Here is an 18,456-nt window from a genome sequence, read left to right as displayed (position 1 = left end):
ATAGGAGATTTCAGTTCAGATGTGACATAATTATTGTCTAGAGATTGTGGAGGAGAGGGTCTCAGAAGACCAGCTCCACATGGAGAGAGCTGATAGCTCAGTATCAGCACCATGATGAATCCTGGCACCCCAGAATTTCCTGGAGGGAGTGACACTCTCTACCCAAGGTTTTATCCTTGAATGTGTTTTACTTTCTTATTTTCCTAGGAACTAGTGACTCTCTTATATCATATGAACTACCCTCCAGGAAGATATATCATTTTGAGTCTATGGGGAGAAATAAGAATGATGTCCATTTATCCATTTATTTTCTTGCAGAGTCACTTTGTTATTTTGTCTCAGGGGAATATTCTTTGATGTGTGATCCTCTCATGGCCTGTGAATAGAAAATGTGAATTAGGGCAAGGTCTTGAGCCATATTTCCATGTTTCAGATGATCTCAAACATTTTACTGACCTAAGGAGTCCAGGACCAAGAAAAGGTTCATGTTAGGCTGCACTTATAAAAAGTATAGTACCCAGAATAGGAGAGTCCTGTTGTATTCTTCCCTAGTTTCTTTTTCTCCAATCCATTTTGTATCAAACAATCTTCTGAATAATACTATTTTGATCACAGTATTCCTTTATACAAAACCTTTCATTGCCCTTTTCCCCACTCTGCTTTCCCACACACTAAATAAAGCATGAAGTATTGATTTTGACATTTAAATTCTTCCAAAATCTAGTTTTAGCTTACCTTTCCAGTCTTATCACATGTTATTTTCTTTCATATGTTCTATGTTCTAGCCAAATTGAATTTCTCTTTTTCTCTTTTTGCCCTCCATTGTCCCACGTTCTGTAACCTCCATTATTTCTTTGCTTCTCACAATCTCTTTCTCAATTCCATCTCTTTCTGTTGATTTGTATTCTTTCCTCCCAAACCCAGCTCAGGGACCATTTCCTTTAGGATTCTATATGGTTGTTTTGTCATTTCAGTTATGTCCAACTCTTCATAACCCCATTTGGGGTTTTCTTGATTGGGATATTGGAGTGTTTTGTTTTTTCATTTCCTTCTATACCTCATTTTATAGATGAGAAAACTGAGACAAAGAGGGTTAAGTAACTTGCTCAGAGTCACATAGCTAGTAAGCGTTAGAAATCAGATTTGAACTGATGAAAATGACTTCCTGATTCCAAGACCAGTGCTCTGTTTGCCTGGCTGCCCCTACGATTCCCTACAAACCCATGTTTTTCATACTTCTTTGCCTGAAGCTCTCTTTCACTAATTTCATTTCCCCTTATATTATAGTTATTTTTCTTTATATTTTTGCCTTCTCATTAGATGATAAGCTCTTTGGGAGAAGGATCTGTGTCTCATCTATGTTTATATGACCAGCCAGTGAAGAGATGAAAGCTAGAAGGATTGATAATCAAGTCTTTACTTATTCCAGATAAGCAAAGTTTAAATATGTGATAAAATGAATAGAAAGTTTAGGGTAGAGTCAGGAAGACCTGAGTTCCTCAAACCCTAGCTTTTTGAGCCTGGCCAAATCATAATTTTTTTTAACCTCAGGGAGAGAGGAAAGGAGAGAGAGAGAGATTGAAAGCATTTCCCAATCTACAGTAGTCTTCAAGCAGAGTCTGGGTGACTTTATTAGAAATATCATAGAAAAAATTAATGTTCAATCTTTGGATTGGACTAGATGGCCTCTAAAGCCCTTTTTTATAGCCAGGACCTAGTAGCCTATTGATGACTAATGGTGTGAAATAAGATCAAAGTCAGACATGTGTAGAACCGATCTAGGTGGTTTCTAAATGTTCTTCTTCTGGAGGACATATGAATTGTAGGAAAACAAATACAAAGGCAGATACAATGAACAGAACAGGAAGCTTTCCTCCATGGTCTTTGGGCTGAAAAAAAGTTCAATCACAGGAAGATGGCAATTTATTTCACTTAGGAATCAGGTGAACTTTGGAGGTCTTTTTAAAAAAGGAAAACACTTACATTCTTCATGGTTTCCAGATATGATTCTTTCTGGAACCTCAATCCTCCCCACCCCACCAAAATTTAAAAAAATAAAATCAGATATAAGAGAAATGGCATTAGAACAAAAACTCCCACATTGGTTTCAATTTTCTTTTCTCTGCAAAAAAAAGTCATTTTTTGAGCAAAAATTTGGCAGAATTGTGAATATCATGCAGTTTAGCACAGATGGAAACTGAAGTTAGCCAAAGGGCTCTGGATGAAACTCTCAAGCCATCAGATCTCAGTACAGCCTACCCTCATCTACCTGATCCTGTTGTCATACTTCTCATGGCTCTCTTCCCATTCTTTGCTACCCATAGGCTAAGGGGACAATCCAAATAGTAGTGATTTGTTCCTGGGACAGAACAGATTTTAAATGAGGGCTGGTGTATTAGCAAAGCTAATATATTTCTGTTCTAGAAACAAGAAGAGACTTAGGACTTTGCCTTTTAAAAATGGGAACTGACGCCCAGTATACTTGATGGAGAGACAGATCAAAGTGAAAGAGGGAGACAGATATATTGAGACAGAGACAGCTCAGAGACATAGAGGGAGACGTGCAGAGAAACAGAAAGAGACAGATGCAGAGAGACAGAGAGGAGCAATAAAGGATGCAAGGGAAGAAGGAGGTGGCAGGGCTGCTCCCCATCCCTTCCCCCATGAGTGAAACAGCAGAGTGAGTGGCAGGCTTAGGTAGAAGGGAACTTCAGATGTTTCTGCCACTGACCACCTCTCCCCTTCTCCCCCCACACACTGTTGCTCCTATATAAGGTAAAAGTAGAAAGGGAAAAATAATGTTACTTCACCTTGTCTTTTCTCTCTATCCTGGAAAACCCTGCCCTGGTAATTTTTTGATGACATGGTAATTTCTTGTTTTTTTAAGACTGGGAAAGCATACAATTCCCAGGATCTATGCAGTCAGCCCAAACTTTATCAAAGGGCTGTAAAAAAAAAAATGGATTTTTTTGTGTTTTTTTAAAATTGTGACTTGATTTGGTTCATTGGTGACTAACAATTGAAGTAAAACCTGTTGACAAGACACAGCTTTTCTTGGCCTGTTTTAAAATTATTTTTGAAAGGAAAAAAAGTATTTCATATCAGATTGTACAGATCCATTCAGCTTTATGATTTCAAACTTGGAAGGGTAACCTGCTAAAGACACAATGGTAGGCATAAATCTGGACACTTTGAGGCACCGTTGATCCAAGACTTCTTTCACTTGAATGTTAAGCTTTCAGAATAGGAATATAACTCATATAAATAACAGCAACACCAGCCCTGTGGCAGGATTACTAAGAAAGAAAATAATAACGTCACTCAAGAGAAAACTGCCTTAGTAAGAGCCCTGCCTTTTATTTACAGAATAAAAGAGGGCAGAACTATGAAAACTGTAATTATAAATGTCTTCCTTTATTGAATAGCTTTCCTTTCATCTTGAAAGAATGTGTAGTGGGGTATGAAATGAGGCCAGTTGCACAAATCAAGACCTGTCGGGGCTTGCAGATTCAAAATTTAACAGTTGGGATTCAGTGAAACTAGAGAATGGCAGACTTGTATCGAGAATGTGGCAGGAAGGTAAGTTTCTCCTCCCTCCTCTATCTCTCTGAATCCTTTAGGGAAGGTCAGAATGCTACTTGTGTTGGGTCCTTATTGCCCCATTGATGGAGCCATCAATGAAACTGAAACCGATTCAAGGTCATGTAACCAAGCTTTGCCCATGGGGTTGGTCTGTACAAAAGAGAGAAAATTCACACAAAAAGGTCCATTAGGAAAAAGCAGAGGTTAGCAAAAAAATGACTTTTTTTGCAGAGAAAAGAAAATTGAAACCAATGTGGGAGTTTTTGTTCTAATCTTCAATTCTCTGTGGGTATCCACTTGGCCCTTTCAGGGCACTATGTTCATCAAAGAACCCGGTGCCAGTGGGAGCTAAAGACTGCCATAAAGACAAATACAAACATATTAGGTACTGGAAAGAGATCTGTATCTCTTTCTATGAGTCCCCTGTAAAGGAAGAACCATTGCCAGAAAGATGGAGCCTTGACAAGAGGAGAACAGGATTAGAATCCAATTGGAAGAGCTACCTTCACTGGTACTGTGAGTCATATGGAGTGTGTCCATCTATAGGGAAATTAAAAACTAAAGAGGAGAGTTGTTTGATTCCCTAGAAACCCTGAGTTCTTTTCCTATTTTAGAGTAAGAGGAGAAACTCAGATTCAGGGTGGCACTGTAAATCTGGAGGAAATGCATACATCCCAAGGGAAGATAATTATGCTCACCATAGTTGAGAGTTGCTTGACTTCCCAGAAACACTGAATTTTTTTCTATATGGAAGGACCTCAATCCTAGAGAGACATTCTAAATAAAATGAGCTATATAACTTCCTGGGGAAGATATGTTTGCCAGGGGAGAAGGAAAGGTTTTTGTTTCTTTTATTTTTAATTGCCTTTTTTTTAAAGTTTTAAGTGTTAATTCTTCATATTTCTCTAGCAGATTAAATAAAATCCGGCCTATATAGTTTCAGTCTATTTGTATGGAAACTGAGGTACCTTTCAAAGTGAGATATAAATTTACATGTTGAGGATATGATCCAAAGATTTGTAAAATGCTCTTACAGTGAGTTTAATCTATAGATTGCAGGCCCCAATTGACATCCAGATTCTATTGGAAGGGACCTTAGAGACAATCTAATTTGACCAATAAATATTTTAACAAAGGATTCTTTCTGTGTGCACATACACTTTACACTTAATCTTTCATTCAATTTTCTTAAGTCTAGATAATCAACAGTCAAGCCTTGATTTGTAGCTTTTTACTTAAGTGTAAATGTTTACACTGAAAATGTAACAATCAGCACTCCTGAATAGGTGTAAGCCGATTTCTAATCCATTTCTGAAGAGAGGTCATTGGATAGCAACCTTGTAATGACAATGAGCAGTCTGCTAAATCTGCTGACCTTACCTTCTGGCTCTATGAAGTTTGAGTTATTGTTGAGGTTCAAAAGGAGACCCCAAAACGTTGGGTCCCAGACTGGTGTAGTGAGGTGTCTCAAAAAAATGTGCAAGCTTGAACCCATCTCCAAGTCAAGGGGCAAAGTTTATTGTAATTATAACACTAGTTGAAGCAAAGCTAAGTTCCAAAAGGATTTAACAAAGAACAAGAAGTAAGAAGACAAATTTATAGGAAAAGACAGAGATGTGGTTCTTCATGTCATTGCTATACTAATTTTATGACCCTTTTTAAGTAGAACTGAGGAGTGATCTGGTATGTTTGTACCTCACCATTTGTCTCAGAAACCACTGTTATGTGGCAGTCTTTAAAGTTTCTAGGACTATACTATAGTATTCCTAAAGCCAGGAGACTTTAGGATCATTGACAGATTGTTAGAATAATAGCACTCCTAAATCTGGGAGCCTCAGGATTACTACTGTTTTTCTCCTAGAAGCTATACCCTATCATTGTGAGAAAGGGAACAAACAGCACTAGAACAGGTAATGAGGAATGTCATGTCTTCTGTTTTGATTATTGTCAGGAGACGGAAGGACTAACCAAAAATCCCAGCTCTACCATTCACAAACTTTATGACATTGAACAAGTTTTCCTCCTCTGAGTCTCAGTTTATTTTTCTGTAAGATGGAGTCATTGAAATAAATAAGTTCTTGTGATCCTTACAGCTTAAACTCTCTGTGATTATCTAGAACAATGGTATCAAACATAAATAGAATGGAGCTCATTTGTTTGTAATTTGTTCTTTGTTCTTGAAAATCAATGACATCAGAGAGGCAGTATCTTGACTTGCAAGTGAATTGGATTTAAGTGAGACAGGGCTGTGCAGAATCATCCACCTCACTCTCTCCTCCAGAGCCAGGATAATTTAGGTCCACTGGCAAGATAGAATGAGAGAGCTTGACCTTTTTAAGCTAAGGTCTTTCCCAGAACTCAGTTTGTTTGAGGCAACATCCATTCAGTGATTAAGGTAGGTCAAAAGGCTCATTCAACCATATATATAAAGATACCTGCCTGCTCATACCTGTTCATGTTGTCTTAGAAAACAATATACTAACAATATCTATGTTCTATTGCATTTTATTTATTTTCTTTTAGATTTTCCAATTATTTTTTATTGACATCTCTAATCTAGAATAATGAGTCTTATAATTTTTCAGTGCCATGGTTCCCTTTGGCAATCTGGTGAAATGTATGAGATCTCTTCTCAGAATGTTTTTAATGCAAAAAACAAGATACATAGGGTTATTTTTTTTTTTAAAAAAAAAACAATTATTGTAACAGAGTTTGAATATGTACATGTGTTTTATACAATAAAATGTGTCTATATAGGTAGGTACCTATAATACACATGTGTGCACGCACACACACAAAACACACATACATATAAAACAAGTTCATGGACCTGGTATTAAGAATCTCTGATCTATCAAGTTCCTTGAGGAGAAGTTTTGCAGGAAGAAATAGACAACAAAACTATACTAATGGAGGGTCTCAACTTCCTTCTATTAGAAGTAAATAAGTCTAACCCCAAAATAAACAAGAAAGAAGTTAAGAAGGCAAAAGAATTTCTGATCTAGAGTCACGCATATTGTAATAGGTCAGGGCAGTCTGGTGGTTCAAGTCTGGGTTTGAAATTAGTCAGCAGTTAACAAAAGGAAGTTCCTGAATCAAGAAGAGGATCTTCAGAGAAGGAAGGGTATTAATCAAAGATGTAGCTTTAACTCAAGCTGAGTACAGCTTTTTTGTGTACCATGGACATCATCCTTCTGTGAGAAACCTGAAAAAGGACCCAACCCTTTCTGTTTCAGCCATCTTTGTACTCAGGTGACCAAGAAGCAATGTCTATGACTCAAGCCTTAACCTGCTCATCCAGCTTAAAGTCCTGACGATCGTTTCAGTACTCTTTAAAGGAAAAAAAAAAACACAACTAGCCTAATCTGTATGAAATAAGACTTTAGGATATTGTGACAGCACATAAAGTGATGCTTTTATGAAAGGCTACGGGGACATTGCTAACAAAAGAGTAGAAGGAGAAGCCAGAGGAAAACGGCCCTAGGGAAGAGTAGGCCTAAGGTGGAGGGAGAGAATGCCAGTAGAGATAAAGAAAAAGAAGTCTCTGAGTGACCTGGAGCAGTGGAGGCAGAAGGTGGGGATGGTCCAGCTCTGCATCAGGAAAAGTCCTAATCAGGTAGAAGAGTCTCATTGGAACAGGAGCCCTAGGATTCCTGTTAAAATGTTGGTGTGATGAGATCTTGGCAGCTCTTCTCTCTTCCAGGTGACTCCTCTGACTTGGTGGTTCTTAAGAATGAGGAAAAGGGCTGGAAATGAATGGAAAGGCATTTCTCACAAGAGATTTCACTGAAAGGTTTCAATTATAAAGCATAGTATATTTGTTGAATTTAATAAATTTAAGATATGTGTGTTTCATTTCTTGAATAACTTAATATCTACTGTTTTCTTATCTTTTGCTATCATATTTTTTATTTACTTATATGTATAAAAGTTGTTTTCTACTAGTAGAATATAAGCTCCTTGGAGGCAGGAAGTATATCATTTGGTCTACCTGTTCTCAGTGCCTAAAATAGTGATAGCCACACAGTAGGTCCTTAACAAATGCTTGTTCAATTAATTAAGAGAATATGCAGATATGGGAGTCTAATACAGGGAAATTATAATTAAACCCATGGGATCTGATGAGGGACCAAATGAAAGTGTGGCCACGAACATATGGTGCCAATCTGTTTCAATCCCTACATACAATCAGCTCCCAATTAGGGCAAATAATTATCTCCTGAAGTAATTGGGAAGTCTGAATTCACACAGCATGTTTCTAATTGGCCTGGAGTCACTTGCTACACGTTATATAATTACAACTTCAAAAGACATGAATTCAAACCATGTGAACACTGCAGAGAATACATTAATCAGGACCGGCTGTGTTGTTTCTTGACCTTAGGTGACTAGATGATCAGAGACAGGACAGACCTTATGGACTTAAAAAGAGCCACCAGAGATCCAGAAAATGGAATTCCTAGCCAAATGGCTTGTACCAGAGTAACCCAGCCTAGGAGCCAGCCCTGTGGAGGAGCCTGCTTGATCCAACCCAGTGGTGAACTGACCTTGCAGCTGGGACAACAAGCCTTGCCAGCCAGCAGAGAACTCATCCATTGAGTATATACCACTCTCCAAAGGGAACCTAGTGGGGGGAATTTTTAGTAGCAACCTCTTTTAAGTTTGAGTCCACTCTCCCCAGTTTTCTGCCAGTTTGGGAAGCTTTGATGTTTTGGTTCTTACTCTGTCTTCTCAGTAAATCTGTCTTTGCAAAAGTGAGTTGACGTTAATAGGGTTCACTCACTTCATTATTTTTCCTCCAAAACATTTATCTGGACAAATTGAGGGAAAGTAAAGCTATTTAATCATAGGGTGTTATGATATATATTTACATAAATATATATAACATAAATATGTATATTATAAATATATAAATATACAATATATTTGAGTGATGAAGTTAGAAGCCACATTGCAAAAAGTGAGAAGTGAGTGTGAGAAGAGCAATGGAAGCTTCGAATATAGGCAGCTTTTTCTGGGAGTTTGAGAAAGAAAGGGCAAATAAGTTAATGAGAGATAATGGGGTCTAATGAGGGATTTTAATTTTGATTTTGATTTTTTTTTTTTGAGTATGGGGGAGACTTGAAGCAGCAGAGAAGCTGATAGCTAAGGAGAATTTAAAGATTATCAATTTGAATATCTTTCTTGTTCTTTCACATTCCCCTGCTTTTGAATTTGTTGTTTCATTACCGTCTCAGGCACTATTCAGATTTAAATATATTACAGATTGGATATATTTAACCCGAAATGCTTTATATCATAATATTTATAATTCTTAATATACTTATCATATCATATTTATATTTTAATATTCTAATTGAGGGTATCCTAATGCCCATTTTTTTCTCACCTAGTCCACAGCTTCCTAAACATATGGGTCATGACCCCTTTCATAACTGAATGTGAGAGTCATGAAATTATGATTTATCATCGGTAAGTGTTTGATTTACATATCTATTTTACATCCCTATATACCCAGAATCACTTAATTTCTCTGGCAAAAAAAGTTTGTGAGTGAAAAAAGTTTAAGAAGCTCTGATCTAACTAGAACACCCTCTTTTTACAGATCAAGAAAATGGAGCCCAGGAAAGCTGGAGAAAGGATCTGAAGGTGATATGAATCTCTGACCTGCATCCAGTATTCTTTCTACTAATATCACACTGCTTACTCATTGGCTTTGAAGATTTCCTTCACTTGCTGCATAGGGATAAGATATTGTAGAGCCATAAAAGATACTTTAAACATAGCCCATGATTTCTATTGCAGGGTAAGGTAAGCATTCAATGTACATTTATTACTTTAATTTAATATTATTAAGGCAAAATAATTATGTTTACAATTACAATATAAATATCTCTAAGGCAAGAAAATAAAGTCACAATGTTTTTATTTTGGTTATTCAGTCATTTCAATTGTGTCCTATTCTTTGTGACCCCCTTTGGGGTTTTCTTGGAAAGATACTGGATTGGTTTGCCATTTACTTCTCTAGCTTATTTTATTTACAGATGAGGAAACTGAGGCAGACAGGGTTAAATGACTTGCCCAGAGTCCCACAGATAAAAAATGTCTGAGACCATATCTGAACTCAGGAAGATGAGCATTCCTACTCTAGGCTCAGTTCTCTATCCACTATAACACTGGCTGCCCCATAGACATTGTAATAATTTATAATTTCATCAATCAACTGGCCACATGACAAAATCCTGATGGATTCATCCCAACAATGTTTTCATCATTCCTTTCACCTTTTTCTCTTTCCATGCTAGACCCAAGTCCTTATTCTTCCACTTTTACAAACCAGGAAGAGATGAGTTCAAATTAAACCTCTGACATTTAGAAGCTGTATGGCTACTAGTAGGTCCCTTTTCTAGCCTTTTGTCTCATTGTGAAACATGGGCTTTTGAGGCTGAAATGTTGTAATGTTTTGAGGCTGAAATGATGTAATATGTGGAAAGTGCTTTGCAAAATGTAAAGACCAATATAAATGTTGGATTTTATTATTATTATTACTGAGGCAATTAGGGTTAAGTGACTTGCCCAGGGTCACACAACTAGGAAGTGTTAAGTGTCTGAGGCCAAATTTGAACTCAGGTCCTCCTGAATTCAGGGCTGATACTCTACCCACTGAGCCACCCAGCTTCCCCATTTATTATTATTATTATTATTATCATTATTTTCTCCCTGCTTCTAGACTCCCTAAGTGACAGAAGAAATTACCTAAAATAATTTTTATTACATGATACTCCCCTAAAGGTTAAGAGCCTTGGTTCTGGGCTTTGCACATACTAGTTGAATAGTTTGGGTCCACATTTCTAGTCCATCAGTTGTCAAACTGATCTTCCTAAAGCACTGGTGCCCTGTCTCACTCCCGTTTTCACAAACATCTGTGGGCTTGATGAGCCTCCAGGATCAAATTATAAGCTCTCTGCTTGACATTCAAAGCCCGCCATCCACAACCTCCTCCTGCTTTTCCAGTCTTTTTAGACCTCCCTCCCCAGTGTCTTTTTTGATCCGGTGACACAGGCTTCCCCACAAACAAGCCAGTGCACCTGGCATTGTCTCCCATGCTTGGGATACTTCCCCTCTTCAGCTTGGCCTGTGGGCTCCCCTGGCTTCCTTTAAGTCCCAGCTAAAGCCCTGTCCTCTTCAGGAAGCCGTTCTTAATTCTAGGGCCTTCCCTCTCTTAGTTATTCCCCAATTATCCTCCATACAGTTCACTTGTACATAGTTGTCCGCTTGTCATCTCCTCCATTACATTGCGGGGCTTTGAAGGCGGGGATTTTTTGTGCCTCTTTTTGTATCCCCAGCACTTAACACAGTGCCTAGAACAGAGCAGGGACTTTGTATCTGTTCACTGATTGGAACTGAATAGATGCTCAAGAAATATCCCTTGACTTGACTATTTCTGCAATAAACGTATCTGTTAAGTGTACTAAAAAAAATTCTTTTTGGAAAATAATTAAAAGTGTTGGTTATTTTTGGAAAATAATTATGTGTTGCTTCTTCTTCAGTGACGTAAAATTTACCTCTGATTTCCCAAGTAAAATCCATGAATTGCTTTTGTTAATGGTAAATTATAAAATGAAGGGCTAAGCAATAGAAAATAATTTCCTTTTTTTCCTCAGGGTGGCAGTAGTGTATAGGAAAGAATTCTGGCCTAGCAAGTGCTGGATTCTAGTCCTAGTTCTATGGCTGTTTGCTAGGCCAGGCATTTCCCTGCTCGGGGTCTGCTTGCTCATCTTTCATTGGGGTTGGGCTCGATGTTCTCTCAACCGTCTTGCAAAATTATTTTTATAATATACAGTTTTGGCCGTGTCATTCTCTGCTTAAAAGTGAGAAATAGTATGTTAGTAGTAAGTTAGTCAAGCATTATATTAAGTACCTACTATGTGCCAGGTGTCCGTGCTGAGCTCTGGGGATAGAAAGAAAGGCAAAACAAAAAACAAAACCCAAACCAATGAGCTCTTTAAATCTATATAAATTCTCATTGTAAATTATTTTTCTTTTTGAGATAATGACTGGGGAAAAAAGTAGAAAGAACACTGGGCCTGAGGTCAGAAGAGCTGGGTTTGTACCTCAGATCTGTGTGACATTAAGTAAGTCATTTCCTTTTAATGGGACTCAAACGTTTCCCCTGTAAAATAAGGGGATTGGAATAAACGATCTCCAAACTGTCCTATGATTCTGTTCATAGGGAGCTGTCTAACAGAAGAGAGGAGATGCAAATAACTATGAAGAAATAATATATATATATATATATACACACACACATACACCCACACAAATATGTATAGCTATGTAGATATACCTATACATAAGCATATATATACATTGTGGGGGTTAAGAGCACCCCCACCATCTGGAAAATCCTCATAAAATTTTTGGCTCTTTTTGTACCAGAAAAGAAGTCTGAATTTTTTCTTTTAGTAGTGTTTATAGCACCTTATTATAAGATTTGGGTTAAGTATTTATTTGGTCACAGGCTCTGTGTCACCTACTGTGGTCTGCTTTCCTTCCACAAAACTCCCCTAAAATTCCCAGTTAGTTTCTTTTTTCAACAATATATTAAAACCATGATGGGGAAAGCATGGATGTGGAGTATTATATCATGGCATTATATAGATATCATATTTTCATTATATGTTATACTTATTTAATAAGTATGGATAAACAAGTTATATATAATAGGATAAGACAGGGGTAGTCTCAGGGGAAAGTCCCAGGAAGTCCTGGGTCCTACCTGTGACACATATTCAGGGTTATGTATCACTACTGGGCAGGTCCCTTACTCTCTCCATATTCTAGGCAACTCATTGAGACTATTAATTATAAGGTCAGAGAAGGCACCAACGTGGAACATGAGAGGGACTTTCCTCATTTGGGAATTCTTTATACCAATGAAATCCCACACCTGGTCCCTACATCTGTCATGAATCTCACACGAGATCAGAGTGTTCTGTGTAAATGCCATTTATTATTCTGGCCCCAGTTTTCTAAGATTACTTTTTTCCTCTGGCAATTCAAGACCTATTTATATTTTGTTCTATTTTTGCAGTAAAACTAAGGGTTTTTATTAAAAGGTCAGATAAGACTCATAGCATCTTGACCTAGAACAGAGTTTGGAGATAGTTTATTTCAATCCCCTTATTTTACAGGGGAAACATTCGAGTCCCATTAAAGGGAAATGACTTAATGTCACACAGATCTGAGATACAAACCTAGCTCTTCTGATCTCCGACCCATTGTTCTTTCCATTTTTTTCCAATCATTATTTCAAAAAGAAAAATAACTTATAATGAGAATTTATATAGACCTCTAAGATTTAAAAAGCTCAGTTGATCTTCACAGCAATCCTGGGAGGTAGATGCTGTTATTTTCCCATTTTACAAATGAAGAAACTGAGGCAGAGAGAGATCGAGTGACTTGCCCTGAGTCATGTAGATAGTAAATATATGAGGTCAGATTTGAACTTGTGTTTTCCCAACTCCAGGTCCAGCACGCTACCTATTAGCTGCCTTTTTTTTCCTCCCTTAAACCAATCCTGTGATTTCACTGAGGCAGTTAGGTGGTGCATTGGATAGAGTGCTGTACTTGGAATCAGGGAATCCAGAGGAGTTCAAATCTAGTCCTTGACACTTTCTAGCTATGTAACCCTGATCAAATCACTTACCTTTGTCTCAGTTTCCTTATCTGTGAAATGAGCTGGAGAAGGAAATGGCAAATCATTCCATTATCTCTGCCAAGAAAACACCACATGGGATCATGAAGAGTCAGACATAACTGAAATGATTAACAACAAAATGATTTCCTTGGTATAAAAACCCTCCTCTCTCCCCTTTACTAATGCAGATCAACAACTTTGCAACTGGTCATCTTGAAAAGGTGACTGGGGAACATTAAAAAGATGTGACTTTTCCAGAGTCACAAACCAGCTCAAAGGCAAGACTTTAACCCAGATCTTCCTGGACAGTTCTCAATGTCCTAGGAAATACTGTCTTCCTACAATAATATATTCCGTCATTTTTTTCTCTCAGATTATAAGTAGATATAACTAGGGTAACTAGAAATGTAATCTAAGCATCTTCCCTATTTGTTGTTCATTCACTTGAGTCTTGTCTGACTCTTCATGACCCAATTTTGGGTTTTCTTGGCAAAGATGGAGTAGTTTGCCATTTCCATCTCTAGCTTATTTTACAGATAAGGAAATCAATCAAACAGAGGTAAGTGGTTTGTCCAAGGTCACACAGTTAGAAAGTGTTTGAGGCCAGATTTGGACTCAGGAAGCTGAGCACATTAACCACTAACTACCCAACCTTCCCTTTAGGATCATGCTATTTTCATAGTGGATTAGATAAATGTTCATTGTTCTAATGAATTTGGATTTTCGGTAAACAGTATGAATTGCAATGATAACCAGTGATTTTTCCTTGACTCATCACCTAGTTCTGTTGACATCAGCTGCTAAGGATAACCTTGTAAATGCTTGTTGAAATTTCTTGTTGAAAGATCCCATGACTTGAAGTGAGTACTGTCAATTGTTTAAATATGTGATTCAGGGCAAGTCACTCAATCTCTTGTGTGCCTCACTTTCCTCATGTAAAAAATCTAAATGTCTGATAACATTTGAGCTTCCTGTCACACAGGGCCCTCAGCAGTCAACATGTCTTTATTTTTTGTTTTATAATAATAATTTTTTATTTTTCAAAATACATGCAAAGATCGTTTCCTACATTCACTTTGCAAAACCTTGTATTCCAAAATTTTCTCTCTTTCCTCCCCAGACAGCAAGTAATCCAATATAAGTTAAAGATGTGCAATTTTTCTAAACATATTTCCACATTTATCATGCTGCACAAGAAAAATCAAATCAAAAAGGAAAAAAATAATAAGAAAAAAACAAGCAAGCAAACAACAGCAAAAAAGGTAAAAATACAATATTGTGATCCACATTGAGTCCCAATAGTACTCTCTATAAATGCAGATGGCTCTCTCCATTACAAGTCTATTAGAAAAGACTGTTGAAAAGAGCCAAGCCCTTCCCAGTTGGTCATCACATAGTCTTGTTGCAACCTGACATTATTAAGTATTTATTATGTTCCAGGCATTGTGCTAAGTACTGGAGATACAAGAAGAAGAAGGGCACGAAACCCTAATTCTCCCTGCCCTAAAGGAGCTCATACTCTGATAGAGGAGACAGCAAATAAGTAACTGTGTATATACAAAGTATCTACAAAGTGGACAGAAGTTATTGTTATATGTCCTTCATTCTCAAAGAAGACCAGAACATCAGGTAGACGATGGCATGACATGCAAACAAATTAGATTTTCAGGGAGGGAGTCTGTGCAAGGTGATCCCGCCTCACTTTCCCCTCCAGAGACATCTGTGTCCAATGATTGGATATAAATCAGGATGATGGGAGATGACCCTGGATACAGCGGGAGATCTTGATCTTTTTAAACCTGAGCGTCTTTAACAGATCTCAGTCAACTGAAGCAATTGCCCACAACCAGGTAAGAATTGAGGCAAAGAATGGCCTCTTTTACCTAGTCACGGAAAAAAAAAATCCAATCTGGGGAGAGGAAAGGAGGGGAGTACAGGGGAAGACCCCTGCCCTCAAAGATTTCTGGCCAAAATAGAAACTTGCTATTTACATTCACTGGAAGCCAATCAGGTCCAAAACAAAGACTAAGGAAGAGGACAACAACAAGATTATGTGATGATCAGGTGTGATGGACTTGGCTCTTTTCAACAATGAGGTGATTTAGGGTAATTCCAACAGACCTGTGAGGGAGATAGCCATCTATGCCCAGAGAGAGGACTAAAGGGACTGGGTGTAATCACAACATAGTATTTTCATTTTTGTTGTTGTTGTTTGCCTCCTGGGTTTTTTTTTCCTCATGTTTTCCCCTTGATTTGATTTTTCTTGCATAGCATGACAAATATGGAAATGTGTTTAGAATTGCACATTTAACCTATATTGAATTATCTAGGGAAGGGGGAGAGGGGAAGAAGGGAGAAAAATTTAAAACACGAAGTTTTACAGTAGTGAATATTAACAACTATCTTTGCATGTATTTGGAAAAATAAAAAGCTAAAAACAAAAACAAAAATAAAGTAAGATTTAAAAACATACGTGAGAATCAAGAGAGGGACAATTTCACAGAGCAACATACACTAACAATAGTAATAGCAATAATCATAACTGACCAAAAAAAAAAAAAAAAGGTGGGATTTGGGAAGCTAAGAAACTGAGAAGAGGAGGGAAAATACTCTGGGCTTGAGGGCTGGTCAGTGTCCAAGTGAGTGATTGTCATGTATGAGGAACAATGAATTGGAGAGTATAACTCTAATGTCCAGAGCATGTAGGGCAGTGAAGACTATAAAGATAGGAAGGGTCCAGGAGGTGAGGAGCTTTAAAAGCTATGCCAAGGGCATTATATTTTATCTCTGAGAAAAGTGGGAGTCACTTTTGGTAAATGATAGACTAGAGCTATTGCTATGATCATATGTATAATCAGGGGGATGGCTGAGTAATGCTTTTGATAGAACACTGGGCTTGAAGTCAGGAAGATGTGTTGCTGAAGTCAATTCTGGCCTCAGACACTTAACTAGCCGTGTGATCCTGCTCAAGTCACTTAACCCTGTTTGTCTCCATTTCTTCATCTATAAAATAATTTGGAGAAGGAAATGGCAAACCAATCAGTATCTTTGCCAAGAAAATTCCAAACAGGATCACGGAGAGTCCCACACTATTAAAACAATTGAACAACAGCAAAACCATGACAATCAGAGTTTTCTTATGCTTTCAACTCATGGAACTTTTGGTTAGAGAGAAACTGTAGTATTTAAGACAGAGATTTACATTTCTGATGTAACTGAATTCTGTGTATTTTTAGCTTTTCATTGGTATCCTCCATTTGCACTATTTCCTGTGTGCATGTATGTGTGAATATATTTGCTACAGATAGGCAGACACATATGCATTATAAGGAATTGTAATTGATTAAAAATCTATTTAAAAATCAGGAAATACAAATAAAGCAGTTTCCACAGAAACAGGTACAAAGAACTAGGGAATTTATTATTTTTTAATCTCTCAAAAGGATCAGGACACAGGTTGTCAGTCTCAGGATCTGCACTGCTAGCATCTGCAGAGTCTTCTCTCTCCCTGTCTGATCACCCATCATGCTTGCCAACTCTTTTGCCAATTGCTCCTTTTTGGGCTTCTGCTCTTTCTTAAAAGCCCCAGCATTGTGGGAGTACACCTCATTTCCCAGAGTTTGTGGTCCTTCCTCTCCAAGCAAGAGGAAACCACATTGTCTGTTTGGGTAGAATTCCCATAAATCCATGTAATCATATAGTTACTGGCTGTGTGCTCCTGCTGGGAAAATCACTTCACCTTGAAGTACTCTAGCCAGCTTTTTCATGCTACAAATCCATATTATGGATTGGTTGATAAAGGGATTTTCTGTACCTGCTAGCTTCTTTTACCAGTGAAATCACAGGCCCACAGTATTGCCGTCCCATGTAACCATGCTCCTAGAACACAGTAGGTTGTATACCTTTTTTCTAGATCACATTTTTAAAAATTTTACTTGACTTGAGTCATGAGAACAAGCTACCCTCTGGCCAGCACCTCTGCTCATCCACAGGTCACACAGCTACATATGGCAGCGATATTTTGGCCTGGGTTTTCATCGCACATGAGAGAGAATGCTGATCTTGGAATCAGTAAGACCCGTGGGGAAGGACAAAGCTGCCCTTGGCACCCAACTGGCTCCAGCTTCTTTCCACCTTCTCAGACAACCTGGAATAATCTCAGAATAAAACTGGCCAAAGTTTCCACTACCAGCAGCTTCTGGGTCATCGAGGAGCATAAAAAGTCTCAGCCACATGGAGACTGTTCCTCTCAGACTGGAGGGTTGTCAGAAATCGCATGAGACACCCAACCCTGGTGACATCCAGAGGAGCTGAGCGTGTCCTTGTTGCATATTCTTGCTGTATTGGGGCAAGGTCAATCCCTTTTGTAAATGCTCAGTCCCTTTCAAGGGCTTCATTTTGCTCCCAGCAGACACCAACCTTAGTTCAGTGTGATAGTGCTATATTAGAGCTGTAAGAACAGCAAGCCAGGTTCAGGTCCTGTCTCTGACACATATTGGTTGTATGGCTCTGGGCCTGTCATTTAATCTCTCAGACACCTCTCCAAGACTATAATTGCAGAAAAAGGACTGGCTTGAATTAGTGGAGGAAGTTTCATCATCTCATGATAAGATATTTTTACTATAAAAGTGAGAGTTCCAGCCTGATCTCTATGTTTAGTCTCTTGCATGATAAGGTTTATGTTAACATGGAACTCAAACCCGGGGGGATCTGGGTTTGAATCCCAGGCAGAGTCAAACTGCCATTTGACTCTGAGCAGTTCTGAGCTTTCATTTTTCCAGCAATGAATTAAGATTTTGGATCAGATGGTCTCCAAGGTCTTTTCTACTATCAACAACCTATAATAATCTGTGATATAGAGCTGGGTCTTGATTCAGAGAGACCTGAATCCAAACCTGATTTAGATACTTACTAGCTGTGTGACTATGGACAAGTTACTTGATTGCTGTTTCCCTTTGTTGTTCAGTTGTTTGAGTTATGTCTGAGCCTTCGTGACCCCATCTAGGGTTTTCTTTTGCCATTTCCTTCTTCAGCTTATTTTACAGATGAGGAAACTGAGGCAAATAGGAGTAAATGACTTGCTTAGGGTCAGGTATCTAAAACCACATTTGAACTCAAGATGATGAATCTTTTTGACTTTAGGCTCAATGCTCTATTTACTTTACCACCTAGCT

Source organism: Sarcophilus harrisii, chromosome 3 (assembly GCF_902635505.1).
Source record: "Sarcophilus harrisii chromosome 3, mSarHar1.11, whole genome shotgun sequence".
Taxonomy (NCBI): Eukaryota; Metazoa; Chordata; class Mammalia; order Dasyuromorphia; family Dasyuridae; genus Sarcophilus; species Sarcophilus harrisii.
This window is presented reverse-complemented; position numbering follows the sequence as displayed.